Genomic DNA, 16,447 nt, shown 5'->3' on the forward strand with positions numbered 1-16,447 from the left:
TAGGGGGATAGGTGGGTGTGGGGGAGTCCCTGGTCCCCTGAAGGACAGGTGCACCGCCTGGGAGTCATTTTGGACTCACAGCTGTCCATGGAGGCACAGGTCAATTCTGTGTCCAGGGCAGCTGTTTATCAGCTCCATCTGGTACACAGGCTGAGACCCTACCTGCCCGCAGACTGTCTTGACAGAGTGGTGCATGCTCTAGTTATCTCCCGCTTAGACTACTGCAATGCGCTCTACGTGGGGCTACCTTTGAAGGTGACCTGGAAACTACAATTAATCCAGAATGCGGCAGCTAGACTGGTGACTGGGAGTGGCCGCCGGGACCACATAACACTGGTCCTGAGAGATCTGCATTGGCTCCCAGTACATTTCCAAGCACAAGTCAAAGTGTTGGTGCTGACCTTGAAAGCCCTCAACACCCTTGGTCCTGTATATCTGAAAGAGTGTCTCCACCCTCATCATTTAGCCTGGACACTGAGATCGAGCGCCGAGGGCCTTCTGGCAGTTTCCTCATTGCGAGAAGTGAGGTTACAGGGAACCAGACAGAGGGCCTTCACGGTGGTGGCACCCGCCCCATCAGATGTCAAAGAAATAAGCAGCTATCTTATCTTTAAAAGACATCTGAAGGCAGCCCTGTTTAGAGAAGTTTTTAATATTTAATGCTGTATTGTTTTTAACATTTGATTGGGAGCCACCCAGAGTGGCTGGGGAAACTCAGCCAGATGGGCGGGGTATAAATAATAAATTATTATTAGTATTATTATTGGTTCAAGAGATGGGTCTGGACATCACAAGAACTGCACTTTCAACATCATGCTTAACCACCCAGAACTTGTGTGAACCAAGATTAGGGCTTTCTGCCAGTTTGGAGAGCTTTTTGCTCTACCTGTATGGTAGACAAGCAAAGTAGAAAAAGAGATTCGTAAGCACCATCTGTGCTATACCACTGAATCAGGGGTGGGGAATCTGTGACCTTCCAGTTGTTGTTGGACTCCAACCCTCAAGAGCTCCAGGCATCATGGCCAATGACCAGGGATTATGGTTGCTGTGGCCTACAATAGTCATAAGTCTCTGGATATGGAGTTTCAGTTTAGCTGTCATGGCCAATAACCTTTGACAGATCTACCCTCCATTGGGTTTTTTCTCTTCCCGACCCTGACACTTTCAGTATTTTGAACTTAAGTGATTGTAACAAGCCTAGCTTGGGTGATGACATGGTATGCATTCATTCATTCATTCATTCATTCATTCATTCATTTAAACAACTTATATACTATGAAAGGGTAGATGGAACTCGTCAACAGGGAAGGGAGCCCATCTAACCTCCACTGCCTCATGGGATATCTTTGGGAGAGAAAAAATATTGAGTAAACCCTACACAAATCCAGGGTGGAGTCTCTAATACAGTTGGACGGTGCCTTGTACACCTCCTTCCAGCAACTCCTGGTTTGACTTCACTCCCAGAGGCATACTCCATTGTTTATTGAGATGGACGGATGCCAACAGCAACTATTATTATATATCTATCCCACCCTGCACTCAGATCTCACTCGTGGCTCTTAGCAGCTGTCAGCATGGCTTCGACTGGCTGGTTAAACCAGGTGAGGGTTGTCAGTGGGTCTCAAATGCTCAGTGAGTTAAGGACTTCCCCTGCATGCAAAGACAGGTTCCGGTAGATTGAGCAGACAAGACTAATAGTGGCAGCAACTATCAAGAAAGCAGTTTCTGCACATGCTGCAGAGGGGAATGCAAATGGGGCAGATGGGGCTCATCCACCTTGGGAGGGTAGTGTATTTCAGCAAAGGAAAATGCTGATCTTAAACCTCTGCTGCCTTGCTGGATATCTTCAGAAGAAGAAAAGGCTAAAGAGTAAACCCTACACAAATCCAGAACAGAGTCTCTTAGACGGCTGGATGGCACTCCTTCTGGCAACTCCTTCAGCCAAGCTGGTGCCTGCCAGGAGTGCGTGCAGGAGCCAGGCCCTGTGACCAGTAGGGCTTCGCAGGACTGGGGTCTTCCTAAGTTTGTTCTGGAGAGGCAAGGCCCAGCCGCACAGGTGAGGCCGATTGGTAACTCACTGCCCCTGGTGGCAAGAGCTGGGAAGGGATATTAGGTCAGCATTTCCCTTCAGCTCTTTGCCACAGCAACTCATTTCCTGCCTTGCTACATTTGGCTTCTTGCTTCCTGATCCTCGGACCTTGGCTTCTTGACTCCTTGCTTCTCAACCCTCGGACCCTTGACTTCATGACTCCTTACTTCTTGACCCTTGGACCCTTGACTTCATGACTCCCTGCTTCCTGACCCTCGGACCCCTGGCTCCTGGACTCTCATTCCTGCTCCCAACCCGCCATCTTGCCCCCGGTCCCAACATACTCAGCCGGGACGTTGATCTCCCATTTTCCGGACTGTGACAGTACCAACATATTGCTCAGCTTTTATTTGCACCACGTCAGTGAAGCTGACAGGAGGCTCCTGTCATCTATGCAGCCCAGGACCTCCGTACACATTGCCCAGGCTTGCACCCTTCAGTCCTGTTAATGTGGTGGTTTGACTTCACCCCCAGAAGCACACTCCATTGTTGCTTGAGATGGACAGATGCTACTATTACTAAAATGTAGATCTCTCTCTGCCTCCCAAAGGAGACCTGGGCAACGAACTCATGGATGAGAAAGCATTTAAAACATCTTAAACTCCAAAACAGAAGCAAACTGGGAAACATCTGGGAAACTGGGGAAACTAGGAAACATCTTTCAACGGCTCGTTGGAAACCTTTTGGCAGCAGAGTTACCATAGGTCTAAAAGTGTATCTACTTTTACATATTTGCCATTGATTGCTATTTACTCAGCAGGTAAGGTAAAGGTAAAGGTACCCCTGCCTGTACGGGCCAGTCTTGACAGACTCTGGGGTTGTGCGCCCATCTCACTCAAGAGGCCAGGGGCCAGCGCTGTCCGGAGACACTTCCGGGTCACGTGGCCAGTGTGACATCACTGCTCTGGCGAGCCAGAGCCGCAGACAATTTCTGCTCCTCCAATGAACATACCTGAATGACACACTGTTTTTCAGATATCTACTGGCTGCATTCAGTCTGACATTTCTAGGTGTTGCACTGGAACATTCAGTGCATGGTAAGGTAAGTGGTAACTGACTCAGTGAAGAGTAGCTCCATCTCTTTGATGCGGATCCCAAAATATTGCAACTCTTCTTAAGATTCCCTGGGCAGAAGCTTCAGGTGAGAGATTTCCAGATGCTCAGGTTGGACTTATCTATAATAGTAAACTCCAGATTCCCTAGCTGAGCTAGGACCTGATAGCATTGCTTGAGGCTAGAAGCAGCTTCCAGGTTACAATGCTGCAAGCTTCTTGTTAAGGGTACTGCAAGTTGCTAGGAGGCCCCACACAGAGCAACAGTTCCCAGCACCCTTAACTAACCACAATTCCCAGGATTCTTGGGGGGGGGGGGAAGAGCCATGACGGTTAAAATGGTGTAAGAGTCCTTTAAATGTATGGTGTGTATATGATATGAATTTAAGAAATAGACTCATCACCCGCGTGCAGCAATAAATACCACACTTTTCCGTGTATAAGACTAGGTTTTTTTCTTTTAAAATTATGTTAAGAAAAGGGGGACCATCTTATACATGGGGCAATTTCTCCCCATTTTCTTAATTTGGAGTCCCCAAAAATAGGGGGCGTCTTATACACAGGAAAGTGTGTTATACACAGAAAAATACGGTTGTTTCCTCATGATTTTAAGCAATGGCTTTTCAGATGTTGAGCTAAAACTCTCATCATCCTTGACCACTGAGCATACTGGGAACTAGGAGTCCAACAATATCTGTAGGGCTACATGTTAGCCTTCACTGATTTAAAGGGCGGGCATTAGAGAAGCCATACCTGTGGAAGCAAGGGCACTCAGTAAAATGTGGCTTGTGAAGGAGCCCTCTTTGATGCATTGAAATCAGAGGGATTTTGATGACTATCAGGTCTGTAGGATCAGGGTGTTAGCTGAATTAAAACGGGCAAATGTGATGTAAATGAATCCCTTGCCTAGAAACCATGAACCTCCACATGCTTGCTGTCAGTTGCTATAGCGCAGGAGATTAGCTTCTTTCAAAATCTAAAATGCTTACAGGAGAGACGCTGAACAATGTCGTATATCTTGGCTTTAGCACTTCTGTGCATGCAAGCGCTGACAAAGGTTCATTTCCTGCCAATCGCTGATCCCCACATGGGATAATGGCACAAGTTAATTACTACTGATACAGCTCCTCAGCCTTTCATGTCACGAGGGACAAAGGAATGGCTGCCCCAACGACTTATCTCCAGATCTAGTAACGGGGATGGAGTATAATCATGTTATCATCATGCTATACCTGTGAGAAGGAGAAACGTGTCGAGCCTAATCTTATCTCATATCTGACATAATCCCCGCTAAGAAATAAATTAAAACCATTGGCACTGGCAGAGGGGAAACCCTGCAATGTATTTTAATTTGAAAAAGGACTCATCCTAAACCTTCATCTAGCCTGAAGGTAGATGTAAAAAACAAAACAAAGCAAAACATGGGACTGTGGTCTGTTCCTTAATTGCCTCATTGTACTGGGCCCTCTGGAAAGAAGATGGGAGCCAGTGTGGTGTAGTGGTTAAGAGCAGTAGACTCGTAATCTGGTGAGCCAGGTTTGCTTCCCCACTCCTCCACATGCAGCTGCTGGGTGACCTTGGGCTAGTCACACTTCTCTGAAGTCTCTCAGCCTCATTCACCTCACAGAGTGTTTGTTGTGGGGGAGGAAGGGAAAGGAGAACGTTAGTTGCTTTGAGACTCCTTTGGGTAGTGATAAAGCGGGATATCAAATCCAAACTCCTCTTCTTCATTCTAGTTCTTGTGGTGACCCCTAATCAGAAAGGTTCGTTCTAAGTAACTGATAACTGCAAGACTGGATTTGTATAAGGTGCTCTATATGGGATTGCCGTTGGGGCTGGTCCAGATTACAGTAGCTAGACTGCAGATGGGGGGTCGGTGGCTGACAGCATGCAACACGTCTGCTAAAACATCTGCACTGGCTCCCCATATCAGACCATGTTCAAAGTGATTGTGTTGATATTGTTACAAAAGTTGGCCACCTCCCACTCTCCATGGAGCAGCAGAAAGATTCCAGGTGGTCATGCCAGGTCTGTGTTCCTTTGAGAACCAAGACGCGGCAGAAAAATATGATTTGTTCACATATTTACACCTGAGTTTAAAATGAAGGGAAGCCCAGTTCTTACAGCATGGTTATTCTCTACATCAGGCACGTCCAACTCCCAAGAGACTGTGATAATAACAAGAAGAAGAAGAAGAAGAAGAAGAAGAAGACGAAGAAGAAGAAGAAGAAGAAGAAGAAGAAGAAGAAGAAGAACAACAACAACAACAATAATAATAATAATAATAATAATAATAATAATAATAATAATAATGGTACACTCTTCCAGCAGAGATTTAGCAGGCATTCTGCTTTTGACTTTCAGGTGTCTCTCAAAGACCTTTCTATGCTGACAAGCCTTTGCAACTGTTTAAATTGCTATTGTTGATTAGTCCCATAAATGATTATATGTTTTTATTTTAAAAGTTTAAAGTTTTACAGTTCAAATGAAGTTTTCTGTTTTAATAGCTGGATTGATAATTTCATGATATGGCACTATAGAAATATTCATAGAATAAATAAATAAATATAATAGGTTAAAGATCAAGCCAACTGACAGGGCTTGTGAAATCACTAAGAGGAAAGGGTATTACAGAATCACTGGAACTGGAATGTTTATAGGCTTTGGTGGTCATCTTGAAGTAGCCTTTCAGGATGAAGGCTGGGGATGCTAGGAGGAATGGGGGTGAGGGGAAAATTTGATTCAGTCTGCATTTATTTATTATTTAGCAAAATTAAATTACCAATTAGAAAACAGGTTTTTAAAACAAATAATTTTAAGCCCTTAAAAGATACTAAAATTAACAATAACCCAAAAGAGTTTTTTAAAAGTTACCATTTAAGGGCAAACCTTACCTGATTTTCACTTTTCAAAACAATATGCAAACCGAAACATTCCCTGTATTTTGCAGTGCACTTATCCAGCCAGGGCAAATTCACATGCCTGGGTAAAATGCACATAAAAAAAGTATGTATTGGTGAAAATGACATTAAAAATGCACTATATTAAGGAGCGTTGCTTTACAAAAAAAAAAAAAAGTTCCTGTTAGGTCAAGTTGTATACAAAAACAAAAACTATGCTAAGAGAAATAAGTACTAAAATGTTAGTCAGTTTTCATCATGACTTTTTAAAAAACCCACCTTGAAAGTGACAAAAGGACAAGAAAGAAAAATCCCACAGAAGGATGACAGACACGGTGAAAACAAGAGGGAAACTGGATTGGCCACAAGTATAGTTATGGGAGGGAAAACATTAAGAGAAGAGTTCTTGGTTGGTAAGTTCAGTGGCAAGTCAGGAAGGAAACAATATAGAGTAGTGTGGGCAGCTGAAGGGAAATACAGTACAGAAAAACAGGCTGGTAGGTAGGAAAGCACTGTGCAGATATTAATATTGTGCTGTCTGAAGTGACTGGAAGCATGAGAACTGACTCCTTTTATGTCCAGGCTCATAAAAGTATTATTCAAAGTTTTACCAGCATAACTCTTCAAAAACAGAACATAAGCTTCAAAGATACATGCAAAATACCCTTACAGTGTTTTGTGCTGTCCAGCACAGTTTCAGCATCTTAGAAAAGATGAAGTAACCCAAACAGACCCAAAAGCAGAGGTCTGTCTCTCCCCACAGCCTGTGCTCTAGCCTCCATTGGCCTTAGGCTGTTTACTCTGCCTTCAGGAGAGCTTCCCTCAAACCTTTACAGACACCAAAATCTATACAGTGGAACCTCAGTTTTTGAGTGTCTCAGAAGTCAAACGTTTTGGCTTTCAAACGCCGAAAACCCAGAAGCAACTGCTTTGGTTTTCGAGCAATTTTCAGAGGCCGAACGTGCCATGTGGCTTCTGTTTTGGGTTTCCCTGTTGTATTGAGGCTTCGGCTTTCAGTTTTCGAACTTTTTGGAAGTCGAAAGGTCTTCCAGAATGGATTACGTTAGAAAACCAAGGTTCTATTGTATCATTCTGCATTCAAATGGGGCTCCATCTCCTCTGCCATGATTATTAATTAAGACTGATGCTGAACCAACCTGAAGACAGGACCAGGCCAGGCTATATGATTGGAGCATTTTAATTCCACCCTCCCTCTCCAATTCCATTTGTTCTTTATGAGAGTCAAGACCACAATCTGCAACCATGAAAAGCCAGGCTGCCCTCCTGTCGTTTGTGTGGCGTCCACTTTGGGATGTGAGTAGTTGTGTTTGGGATTTGCTTGTTTTTTGTAAGTTTCCTGACCAGTTAAGGTGACCTACTTAAATCTGTGCTTTTATTTTCTTTGGGGAAGTAGGGTCCAATATCTGAATTTCTCTGTCTTGATTCTTAAATAAAATGTAAATGTAAATGGAGTTGAGCCTAAATCTCTGCCTAAACCTCTTGGTGCTCATATAACCCTGGTTTTACAGAGCTTTAAAAGTAGCTCTGTAGAAAAGCCTGTCCTTTTCCAGAAATGCTAATCATAGACCTGAATTTTGCGTGTGTTAGGCCAAAGGTTAAAAATGCAGGTGGTGGCCGCCCTGGACCAAGTAACAGAGCATCTTGCAGCCTGTCCTAGTCCTGTGTGAAGCTTTTGGGCACAAGCTCGTTGTATATTCCTATTGAGGTGGTGCTGGAAGGAGGTGCACCTATAGTCAATAAACACTAGTCGTTAAAGGCTCAGTATTCCGACTGTAATCTACTGCATCTTAAAAAGTAGAGACATCACCTTGCCAACAAAGGTCCGTACAGTAAAAGCTATGGTTTTCCCAGCAGTGATGTATGGAAGTGAAAGCTGGACCATAAAGAAGGCTGATCGCCGAAGAATTGATGCTTTTGAATTATGGTGCTGGAGGAGATTTTTGAGAGTCCAATGGACTGCAAGAAGATCAAACCGATCCATTCTTAAGGAAATCAGCCCTGAGTGCTCACTGGAAGGACAGATTGTGAAGCTGAGGCTCCAATATTTTGGCCACCTCATGAGAAGAGAAGACTCCCTGGAAAAGAGCCTGATGTTGGGAAAGATGGAGGGCACAAGGAGAAGGGGACGACAGAGGATGAGATGGTTGGACAGTGTTCTCGAAGCTACAAACATGAGTCTGACCAAACTGCGGGAGGCAGTGGAAGACAGGAGTGCCTGGCGTGCTCTGGTCCATGGGCTCACGAAAAGTCGGACACGACTAAACGACGAAACAACAACAACAACAACATTCCTACTGTAAGTTACGTCAGTTTGATCCCATAGGCTGAACCATGGAAAAAAGGGGAGAGTTAATGAGGAGATATCATATGGCCACTACTTCGGGTCAGATAATTGTTGATCAATCCTAATACACCTGTTAATCAGTCAAGTCACAAAACGACTTTTCAGAGCTTCGTTGCAGCGCTACCCTCTGCATTCTGCAATGCTCCAAATCTGAACGTAAAAAAAGAAAGAGAAAAGGGGGAAAAAACAAAGTAGGGAGGAGAGCCAAGAGGCGAACATTTACCCCGCACCAGAGTTGTATCCATAGCAACTGGAACTATTCATTTGCTGTCTCGAATAATGCGTTCAGGCCTGTCTCACTAACAATTCAGCAGAGGACATTGACAAATGATCACTATATTCAGCCAGCCATTTTAAATATGCAGTCTACTTGGCTGAATTTTAATTTGGCCAATTAATACCACAGCTAATAACACACTGTGGTAAGTTCTTCCTCTGTTGAGAAGGAGTGCTTTATCTCCAAAGGTGCGCAGACAAAATATCAAACCTCCTTTACTCTCCTTTATTTAGTTCAGTAGGACAATATACCCCTGCCCAACTGACGATTACTACGGCGGATTAGAATTAGTCGCCATTTTGTTTAAAGCAGAGGCAACGATCCAACTGGAACACCAGGCTGGCGACATGTCCATCAAGAGGTGCCGGTCGGCTGTAACCAGGCCCAGTTCCCGAGCTGAACTGATTGCTATGCAGTTAGCAATTTCTGCAGGAAAAGGAGCAGCTACTGTTTCAGGAGAAACAGAACCATTCTTTGCCTCCCAGCACAAAGCCCTGTCCTTTCATATTATGCAATGAGGTGGATAGACTTGCCGCTTGGGTCAGTGTGCTGCAGCTTTCGCGAGACTGGACCAAGACATTTTGCCATTTGAGGCAGAGCGGCAAATGTCTTCTTTTCCCTCGGGTCAAGACCCACAATGCGCAAGTTATTTTGACTCCTGAGGCAGAAAACTTCACAGGTTTCTCTCCCACTCCCTAGCAGTAAAACCAGAATACTCACCCAAATTCTCCCCGCTGTCAGCTGAAGCTGGCAATTCCTCTGCCTGTGAGATGGGAAACTGTGGTTGCGACCTCCATTTCTGCACATCATGATTGATAAAACATCTAATGAAACAAAATGGATTTGTTTTTTGTGAAATCTAGTATTTGACTTGAGTAATTGTGGACCCCATTAGGCGGTGAGGGGCAGAGAGTGCTCTGCACTGCTCAGGTGTACTCAGCGAGATGAGAAGAGGCGAAAAAAATATTTAGCACATTATTCAACAGCTGCTATCTTTGGTAAGCCAGGCTAGAAGTTGATGGACTAAGGCTAGCAATGCTCAGTGGTAACTGGAAGTGAAAACGATAGTTTAAAATAGGAATTCCTGGTGGCACACTAGCTGTAAGTGACTCTCTGCCCCCATACCCAGTACTGTAGACCGGATAATTTTGGGGGGTGGGGTAGTGATTCATACAATCTATGAGCACAGGGATTAAGGTCAAACATTTCTGCTTCTAGGAGAGGAGCTGTAGTTCTGTGGCAGAGCCCCTGCCTTGGCAGCTCAGTTGGTTAGAGAGTGTACTGATAACACCAAGGTTGCAGGTTCAATTCCCATATGGGACAGTTGCATATTCCTGCATTGCAGGGGGTTGGACTAGATGATCCTCAGGGTCCCTTCCAACTCTGTGATTCTATTCCCTCCATACAAAAGGTCCTGGGTTCCACCCCTGGCATCTTCAGTTAAAAAGAAAATGAAATGACAGGTAGCAGGTGATATCGAATTCCTTTATCTGAGACCCTGCCATTCGGAGAGGAACAAATAATTCGACCTGCTATAAGTAAGGCATCTTCCAAGGAGAATGCTATGGATCATTATACTGTGGTCAGCCTAGCAGAAAGAAAGAAAGATTTCTTTCCATCTTCTGGATTTATTCAAAGCAACTACGATCATACAAACGGGCAGCAGATTTGTTACCAGCACAACCCAGAGGCAGGGCTCCATCTCCGCTTGCACAACAATAAAATGTGAACACCAAACCCAGCAAATCCCCCTTTCAAGTCCCGAGTACCTAAGTAATATGACGATTCTTACAACTGGAAGGCGTTCAGCATAGCTCTAAGGAGCTTGTTCTATCAGCACACGCATTTCAGCTTGTCAGATGGAACTGGCTCAGAAGTCCAGTTATGTAATCGCTTGCCTGAAGAGCCGGCAGCCCCTCATCCATTTTCAAACACTTTCCCTTGTGAAGTGTTGTGGCGTTTACCCGTTTAGAGCCTGTCTGTACAGAGGGGAAAGAAAGGGTTAAAAAGCTGGAGGCGGAGCCTACATGTGTATAAAAGGGCTTAGCCTGAGGTTTGTTTGAGTTGTTGGTGGGTAGTTGGTTGGTTTTAGTAGGTTGGTTGGTTGGTTGGTTGAGTTGAAGAAGCAGTTGGCAGGCAGTTGGGAATAGAGAGACAGGGCAGTGGGTTCTTGAGTGAGGGGAAGTAGAAGAGATAGAGAGAGGAAAATAAGACTAAGAAAGTAAAAAGTAATGACATTTGGAATGCCATAAAAGTTTGTGTCTGAATTAAAATACTCTCTTCTTTATTAACTTGAGAATCTGACTGAGCCTGAAGTGATTTTACCGGGGAGGAACTGGTTGGTGGCAGCTGATTAGTGGTGTACGGGTCAATAGTCCGTGAGACGACCGGGGGCTCCGTATGAACGCCACAAGTCTTCCTTCAGCCTCTTCTCCTTGGGAGTCCTCAAGGCAGCCACTGCCACTGCCCCGGGTCTCTGAGCTGCCCCCACCCCAAAGAAAGGTGCTTCCTACAATGCTGCCCCCCCAGGGGCCTGGGAAGAGGATGCTCCCAGTCTTAGCAGCTTGATGGAGACTGCCCAAAGGTGAATGTGAGGCCATCCCCTTACTCTCCTTGGAAACAGCAGTGGCAGCAATGGGCACTGCCAGGCCTGCGTGGTGGAAAGGCTCCCTTTGGCACCAGGCACTTAGCTTCCAGGCAGGCATCACACAGAGAAAGATCAGCACTGCACCGGCCTGCTTGCCCAGCCACCCACTTGTCCATCCGTTCCCAAGAGCAAGGGCTGGTGGACTGGCTGGCTGGGCTCTCTCACCCAATTGCTTGCTTATTCTGAGGCTGCCTCAGCTCCTGGCAAATGGGATCCTCCTAAATCAAGGGTCCTGGTTGAGCTCGGGACCCTTAAGCCACCCCCACGGGGTATGTTGTTGGTAGGCATGGCCCAAGCCTTGTCTGTTGGGCCCCGGGATTGCGCTTGGCTGTTTGGGCCAATTGAGGCGAGTGGCGTGATCCCGGGGACCTATAAATGTGGCAGCATGACGGGGGTGGGGCACTTGCTTCACACTGCCGAACACCCGCCCTCCCTATTTTAGGTGCTGCTGCTTTGTCCTTGCTTTGGATTGGGTTGCCTGCTTTGGAGCAGAGGCTGGGTAGGAATTTTTCCATTTGGCAGATTAGCTTTAGCCACTTGGTTTTTGCCTACCCCCTTAGCAATCGTCACAACTTTGTAAGGTTTGGCATTGGTTTATAGAAATGTGAGGGAGGGGAGGTGTGGCCATCACCTGCCCCTCCAGAAATAGGATATTCCGTTAAAGGAATCTGGGGGTCCTGGATCTTGTCTGAAGTCCTGCTTGAGGGGCTAGGGCTATGCCAGGACCACAGAAACCCTGGGGTGAGCTTCAATCGATCTTCACCGATGTTGCTCCCTCGTTTGGTGTTTACCTTTTCCGACTGCCAGGCAGAGAGGCAAGAGTCAGGTATAATCCCTGACCAATGCCTAGGCCAATACCGCTCAGTTTGTTTTGTAATCAATAAAGCTGTGGCCTAAATTTTGCCCAAAAACTTAAACTAAATTATGTGTCCGTTTGAAGATATTTACTGGGAAAGGGCTTGGGGGCCTCAGGGCACAACCAGCACCCCCTGGCCAGCCCCAGAGGCCCCATTTGCCTGTTGAACTTGTAGCCAGGGCTACTGCAACAAACAGCTGTGCAAGCGTTTAGGAGGCAGAGACGTGAGAGGGCATCAGAGGAGACAGAGAAGGGAAGAGAGATAGAGGCCAGTGTTGCCCATGGCACCCCTGACCATCATTCAAGGCACCCCATGGTGCCACAGCACACTGGTTGAAACCCCCTGCTCAAGTGAATGAGCCTAGTCTAGACCATGAGCTCTAGAATCTTTATTTTCTACTGGAAAGTGTTGGCTCAAATAATCTGCGGTTTGCATGAAGGACCTCAGGAGCTGTACAAAGTCGTTAAACTAACAAAAGTGGATCGTCGTCTGCTAAGCAATTGTGCTGGGATGTATTCCGTACTTAAAAACGCAGATACAGTGGTATCTCAGGTTACATACACTTCAGGTTACATACGCTTCAGGTTACAGACTCTGCTAACCCAGAAATAATGCTTCAGGTTAAGAACTTTGCTTCAGAATAAGAACAGAAATCGTGCTCCGGCGGCACGGCGGCAGCAGGAGGCCCCGTTAGCTAAAGTGGTGCTTCAGGTTAAGAATAGTTTCGGGTTAAGAATGGACCTCTGGAAAGAATTAAGTACTTAACCAGAGGTACCACTGCATGCATTTTTAAGACTGGAATTTTCTTACATTGTCTAGTACTTTCATATTGCATGGGGGAATTATCCTTGAAAAACAGCACCCTGGCAGTGGATCGATGGCAAACGTGTACTATATTTCACTAGTGAATACTTTATCAACTATAAATATGTTAACATGTTTTAGACATGAATGACTTCACCACTGATAAAAAATAACACTCCCATGGCTGCTTTCTCTTTCTGCCAAGAAAACATCTGCTTGTTCCTGCTGCTGTTGTAAAGATCCAAGGAATCTCCATCTTTTAAAATTCTGATTAATGTAATTAATTGTTGAACTCTTTTGTTCAGGAGTCCTTCCATCAAATACATTCTTCATTTAAATTGTTTGGAGCCATTTGGGCATAATTAGTTCAGTCAATGACAGTTAGGAGTTTATTTATTTCCATTTCTACCCTGCCACACACATGTTGTAAACAGGGCCTCGGGGAAGCTTACAAATGAGTAAAAATGCATTCAGACAATTTGCAGAAATCAATAAAACATAACAATTAATTAAAGTACCTTCAAACGGCGAAGCTCCACAGAGCAGAAAAATAATAATAGTTTTTCTTTAAGGAGGAAATGCCTTCTGAAATAAGAACATACATGTTTTCAGAGGCTGAGATAAGCTGGCAGGCTTCTCTTGAGAGGCACTTCCATAGAGTGGGTGCTACCACCAAGAAGGCCCTGCTCTTTTCTCTCTCTTAGCAGCACCCACTCAGCTGAGAAACCAGACCCTCCAAGTGTCTGTAATTTCCAGGGATGTCCTTGATTTAAGGAACTCATCCAAGTTTCTGATTTGATCCCAGAATGCCCCACTGTTCCTTAGGATGTCCTTATTTTCATGGGAGATATGTTGGAAGGTATGGAGTTATTTGACCCCTGAGCCATCCTAGGAATAATCTAGGAAGGAGGTCCCTACCTCTGCCTGTACTTTAAGCGTGGGGTGGGTGAGAAATGGGGATATGCATTACAATTACTCCAGTTACTGAGGTCTTTTGAAATTTGTTAAACCAGATGAGGATTGTTTTGTGTTTAGAGCGCAGACGTTTCTCAAAGAGATGTGCTCCAAAGCTGCTTGATAGCAGTTGGAGCTCAGGTGAGGGATATCTGTTCTTAGTGATGTTCAACTGCTTCTTAAGCAATAATTGGATAATCTTAAAATACTCTGCTATAGCTCAGGAAAGGAAATGCTGGTATAAAATTAATACCTTGATTAAGTAGTTTTAACAGGGAATCAGTCCTTGATGAAAGTCTTTTGGATTTGATCTCTTCATCTGTGCTACATCCCATTAAAGGCCTGATCTAGTATACATTCATTTGGAACTAAGGCCCCCTGCAATCAACAATACAGTCATACCTTGGGTTGCAATCACTGCAGGTTTCACGTTTTTGGGTTACGGATGTGCCGAACCCAGAAGTACCAGAACCAGTTACTTCCGGGTTTCGGAGCTTGCTCTTTGCGCATGCACAGAAGCACCGAATTGTGTCACGCACATACGCAGACGCAGCGCTGCAGTTTGCGAACGCTGCGGGTTGCGAAAGGTGCAACCCGAGGTTCCACTGTATCTACATCCTAACAGTCCAGGTCCTTGTCAACTTACAAGTAAGTCTCAATGAGTTCCAGGAGGCAAATGCTTTGTTGGTGGGCATAGGATTGCAACTTTACAATAAAGAAGGGTGATTTCCTTGGATTACAGGGTTCTTCTACCACTTTGTGCAATCAAATCTTTCTCGAACCTTCTATAGCTCATAAATTTTCATGGTGGAGAAGCACAAACTTGGCTGAAAGCAACACACACAAACATAAGAAACAGCCTTTACATTCTCCGGGTTAATCTTCAGTTTATTCACCATCATCTTTTCAAAAATTGTCACTATATATACTGGTTTAGAAGTGAAAAACGTTATAGAGTTGTTATTATTATTAAAAAATGACATTTAATTCCTTTATTCATTGGAGACTATTGGCAGAACATCATGAAACCAAATAATTCAGATATTTTTGTGTCTTCTGTTTACCAAAGGCAAGAGCAGGATGAGCGGGCACAACATTAATAATAAAAAAATCCCCTTTTATACTGTTTTAGAATTACAATTGGTCTTTGTTGTTAGACCAAAGGCAGGATTTGAGGGCAATAACCCATAGTTGTTCCACCCTGTATTCAGAGTCTTTGATCCTGGAGGTAATATATAGTCAGCCATTACCACTAACTGTTTACAGTCTTATCCTCCTTGACTTCATCTAAAACATTGGTTCCCAACTGGTGATCTGCAGATCCCAGGGGGGCCCATGTAACCCACTCAGGGGCCCCGTGACATGTACCCGTCAACTGTCTCAGACCTTCTGGGTTTTTTTTGAGGGGGCATGCTCTCAGGCAAAAATGTGCAGGTCACCTGACTCATGTGGGAGCATGGCTTGGAAGATGCATGGCCTGGTTTTGTGCTAGGACATGTTGGAAGGTATGGTGGCACCATTCACATAACAAGACCTATCACAGAGAGGTTTGATATCAACATTTTCAAAAGTAGGGGGTCCATGGCTTGGCTTCTGAAAAACAGGAGGTCTGCAGTACTTAGCTCATTGGGAACCACTAATCTAATACCGTTATTGTAAAGGTAAAGGGACCCCTGACAGTTAAGTCCAGTCGCAGACAACTCTGGGGTTGCGGCACTCATCTCGCTTTACTGGCCGAGGGAGTGGGTGTACAGCTTCCGGGTCATGTGGCCAGCATGACTAAGCCACTTCTGGCAAAGCAGAGCAGCGCACGGAAACACCGTTTACCTTCCCGCCGGAGTGGTACCTATTTATCTACTTGCACTTTGATGTGCTTTCGAACTGCTAGGTTGGCAGGAGCAGGGACTGAACAACAGGAGCTCACCCCGTCACGGGGATTCGATCTGCCGGCCTTCTGATCAGCAAGCCCTAGGCTCTGTGGTTTAGACCACAGTGCCACCCGCTGATCCAATACCTTTATAAAGTCATCTAAATTGAAGGTCACCATCATAACTTGTAGTACTTTTTATAGTTTTAACTACGTGTGTTGTGAAACAATGCTGTCTGTCCTGTATCATTGGGTGATACTGGATTGTATTATTATGAGACTTGGGATGGGATAGGGGGAAAGTCTCTCCATTCACTCCACAATACGTACAATTTAATATTGAAATTGAAATACTTTATTGTCACTTCTAAAACTTGTATACAGTGAGATTACACAAGCACCCCCCACTCAGCTCTCTTAGTCTTAATTCCCCTCGTTTTCTGACGAACACCCACCAAACCCAAAAGTCAGTTGCCCTTTTGTTATCTTTTCATTCAGCAGCCTAACAGCCCACGGATAGAAACTGCTCTTTACCCTGTATGCTTCCCTATCTTCTGCCTGAGGGCAGGAGATCAAGAAAGTGCCGGCCAGGATGTGAATCATCCCTGAGAATTTTCCTCACTCTCCTGAGGCAA

At 44.9% G+C, this 16,447-nt stretch overlaps 1 long non-coding RNA gene across 2 annotated transcripts; it reads right to left on the reverse strand.

Moving 5' to 3' along the window:
- Positions 1-6,035: 6,035 nt before the first annotated feature.
- Positions 6,036-10,652, reverse strand: LOC310835350. Of its 2 annotated transcripts, none has more exons than XR_014559585.1 (3): positions 10,582-10,652; positions 9,404-9,507; positions 6,036-6,123 (listed from the first exon to the last, which is right to left on the reverse strand). It is a non-coding gene; the product is annotated as an uncharacterized lncRNA (long non-coding RNA). The 2 variants fall into 2 exon arrangements; XR_014559586.1 differs by having other exon boundaries at positions 10,453-10,639.
- Positions 10,653-16,447: the final 5,795 nt, after the last annotated feature.

Source organism: Podarcis gaigeae (assembly GCF_964106915.1).
Source record: "Podarcis gaigeae genome assembly, chromosome: 17".
Lineage (NCBI taxonomy): Eukaryota > Metazoa > Chordata > Lepidosauria > Squamata > Lacertidae > Podarcis > Podarcis gaigeae.